Source organism: Gavialis gangeticus, unplaced genomic scaffold, assembly GCF_001723915.1.
Source record: "Gavialis gangeticus isolate Ggan-Ray unplaced genomic scaffold, GavGan_comp1, whole genome shotgun sequence".
Classification (NCBI taxonomy): domain Eukaryota; kingdom Metazoa; phylum Chordata; order Crocodylia; family Gavialidae; genus Gavialis; species Gavialis gangeticus.
The window spans coordinates 16,659,529-16,663,551 of record NW_017729008.1 but is presented as its reverse complement, the minus strand read 5'-3'; the positions used below and the strand labels follow the sequence as shown (position 1 = coordinate 16,663,551).

The 4,023-nt window shown below is 42.9% G+C and overlaps 1 protein-coding gene across 3 annotated transcripts in view; it reads left to right on the top strand.

The window, feature by feature from the left end:
- Nucleotides 1-4,023, top strand: part of LHFPL3 (lipoma HMGIC fusion partner-like 3) — a 538,481-nt gene that overhangs the window by 1,032 nt on the left and 533,426 nt on the right. The window lies entirely within an intron of this gene.

Here is a 4,023-nt window from a genome sequence, read left to right as displayed (position 1 = left end):
CCGGCGAGACGCCCCGCGCGCCGGGGACGAGGCGACCCCTGCGGGGCTGGCTGTGCCCGGGCGGAGCCGCCGCCTGCGGTTGAAATTCCCCGTGGCGGGCACTGGCTTTCCCCGGGGAGGGCGCGGGCGGGGGACGCGGAGTGGGTCGAGAGAGAAATCCCGGGGATGCCGCGTGTTCCCTCGCTCGCTCCCGGCTCGCCGGGCTGCCTCGGCTTGGGGCTCCGTGCAGGCGAGCGGGCTGGCGCGGCTGGGCTGCAGGATAGGCACCCTTCGGACAGCCTGGGAAGGGGTTAGGCTCAGACGGAGGGTTTTCTGGCAGGAGGTAGAGGAGAGGGAGGAACAAGATCTCAAGTGGAGATGGCGATGTCAAGCACTTTGAACAAGGGGGAAAGTTGTTCCTTCTTCAGTAACTTGGGGAGGACCCGAGCATGGCATCCAAGCAAAATCCTGGGAAAGCCCCCGAACCTGAAGACATCTTGCAAGCTGCTTGGAAGCAGAAGGCAACTGTTGTCAGAAGGAGCGTGCAGTCGCTCACCCCGTCTGGCACTCGGCTGCATTCGCTCCAGTGTCTCAGCTCTGGCTGTTCCCAGTTATTTGCTCTATGGTTCTGCCAGTTTGCAACTTGCCATCTGAAGTTAGAAAGTCTTTGCAGGAATTTCTTGTTCGGAGAGGCTTTTTGAGCTCGTTGCATTTCTTATGTGCTAGGCTAGCAATACACATATTGTACTTATGCATAATGGTTATTCTGCTTATTGTGTTTAAGTTTTTACACTGCCGTGTGTGTGTTGTCACTTCTGTCTTAATCCTGTAATAGCTTGAGGACGGCGTTGATAGATACGGCCCTGCCTTCAAATGGACTCCCTCTGCTCTGGGAATCCTCTGTGGCATTAGCCACTCCTCTTCTTATCTTATAAAATGTGTTCACATATGCTGCTGTTCATTTTATAAATTCATGTTGCTTGGCGTAGGGAAGTACAAGCTGCAGTCTGTTTGCACCAGGGAGGTCTCCTGTGCTGCTTTGGGGAGTTGTTTTAAGCAAAGGGCAAGGTGGTGATGGCCTTTGGTCAGGCTCCATTGGAACCTGGGCAGTGTAGGAGCACCACCTGGTGCATCCTCAGCCTGCTTTGGTCCATGTCCTTTTACCACCAGCACATCTCACATTCCACATCCCAAGTAAGCTTTCCAACTGCAAAGACATGGTGCCTTGCTTTATGCCAGCAGAAGCTAATCCAAGCAAATTGGGAATGAATGAATCCCTTTAACTGTATTTCTGTGCAAGTGAACACAAATTACCAGAAACCACTACGTGAATTTTGCTGCTGTTTGATAGGAATCCAACTGACAATGTTTGTTTCTCCCAAACTCTGCATGCGTACAAATGTAGTACTGATAACCCGGGTTGTTTTTTTGCACGAAACTGATGTGTAGAACTTTCCATTATTTTGAAGATGGCCTGATTGCCTCCACTGAAGGCAGCAAGGTAGAGTGGGGGTTACTATCAGTTTCAATGGGAGCATTTCAGAAAATCTTACCCAATATTTTCATTCAGAAAAAATCTCATGGAAATGAACTTATAATTAACTTTGTTGACTGTCTTTTTATTGTTGACTTTCTCTGAAAACCTTGGAAGAACAATAACAGAGTTCTTATAGTTTCATAGTTTCTAGGGTCGGAAGGGACCTGAGAAGATCATCTAGTCCAACCCCCTGCCACGGCAGGAAAGAGTACTGGGGTCAAACAACCCCAGCAAGGTGTTCATCTAACCTCTTCTTAAAAACCCCCAGGGTAGGAGCCTGCACCACCTCCCTTGGAAGCTGGTTCCAGACCCTAGCCGCCCTGACCGTGAAATAAACCTTCTGAAAGGTTTAAACCTTCAGAAACCTTCTGAAAGGGTTTGGCACTGCTGTTTGTGTACATGTAGCTTAATTTAGCTGTTAAGTGATGATTTAGATAAGCAGCCTTTAAAAGCTTGTTCAGAACAAAAGAAAACCAACTGGAGATCACCATGTCACATATTGTCAAGATTTTGTAAGAGCTAGAAATATGTACCATGTAATAGGGGTATACCTAAGGTCTGTCCACCCCCAGCAATAAGTCAGTTTTGATGAGCTCTGACAGTGTTCCTACAAGTTCCTACATCTTGTCTCTGCTGTTTCAATGTGTAGAGAGTGTAGATAATTCAGCATAAGCTTACAATGTTCTTCTCATAAATAGATGATACAGTAGGCACGATGACCAAACAAACAGAAAAGTATGTATAGGACAGGAAGAACTAAACTTGAAGCAGTTAAACATATATTTGTACCTGAGTGTGGGTATGTTTGATTTTTGGGGTCCATATTTCTCTTAACTTTAGCATATATGAATTCTCTGATAGATCATATGATACTAAAATATAGTGTTAAAACTCTGTAAAAAAAGCTCCTATTTTACCTGGAGAATTTTACGTGAATTAAAGCTTCAGGTGAGAGCTTGGGATCTTGGTTTTCCTTTGGGTTGCATGCACTCCTATCTGAGGTATTACACTCTAAAAGCAGGATTCAGCTCTTATAAACTGATTTTTTTTTTATTTGAGCGGGGGAGGTAAAGGATATCTGAAATGTATAGAACATTTCATCAGAAGAGTTTGACAAAAGGTACAACTCATTCTGGAATGTGTATTTGAAGAAGATCACGTACATTGATTTCATAATTGTTTTTGCTATTCACACTTCCTGTATTCTTAGCATAATGGCATCAATACTCAATTTTATCTATGGAGAATCAACTTCAAGAGCCTAAATTTAGCCCCAAGCCTTTCTGATCAGGTTTTGAAAACCATATGTGGAAATACTTGCACATACAATTTTCTGCATGTGAAAATGTTAGATTTGCTAAGAGTATGGGCAGGCACAGACACCTACAAACTTTGCCCCCTCATAAATGAAAACTGCATGCGTTGCTTTTTAGTTTTTAACAGAGTATGCATATTGTGCTAGAACCACTCAGAGACCCTTCCTATCTTCTTAATAAGTTAAACACTGGACTCTTCTTCCTATAAGGCATTTTCCCAAACACTGGTGATCCCATTTTCACATTGCAATGTTGCAAGTACAGGAAAGAAAAAGTAGAGATACCACAAAAAGAAGTAAAAATTTATATGGGAATGCCTTCATACACCAGATAAAGACACCTGAGCTAGCTCTGAATGAAGTACAAGCAGCAGTATAGTTATGTTAGTGTTCCTGCTCCTATGCTAATTTACACTGCTGAGAAGCTTGGACAGAGCTCTGGACTAACTCCATCTATTCAGCTTTCAGCACCCAAGCTAGCTCCTCCTGTATATGTGCCCTGTAAGGCTGCAATCATGTAGAATGAATAGCAGTATACAAGCTTTTAAACAGGCTTTCAGTGTGTTTGCTTCAGAATTAAAGAGCCTGATTCTCTTCTGCCTTGCAACTGTGTTAAGTTGCCAGGACCAGGAAATTTACATACAAGAATTCTTAAAGACTTGGCTATGGAGCTTTTGAGATATTGATATCTGCCAATATGTAGAATACTTGGCAAATTTCAGAAGACTAGAAAAAAGCTAATGTTGTACCAATATTTAAAAGGGTAATCAGAATGATCCAGGAATTATAGGCTGGTTAGCTGGCCATTTGGGCAAGATCATAAACAAGCTGAAATGTGATGAAGGAAATATAAGTAATGCCAAAAATCCAAGATTTTGTAGAAATAAACTTGAAGCAGTCTTGCAAAACTGACTATCAATGTGACCACAAGTTTGAGTGAGATGGTGGTATTTTAACAAATAAAACCTACTTTGATTTCTACAAAGCATGTGACATAATCCCCCATGGCAGTGTCATTAAAAACAAATGTACTCTATGAAATAAATGTAACCCTTATCAAACTAATTTAATAACTGGATAACTGATAGATCTCAAAAAGTAATTATTAATGGGGATTAATAATCCAACGGGACATATTTCTAGCAGAGTCCTACAGGCCTACTGTTCATTCTCTCTCTCTCTCTCTCTCTCT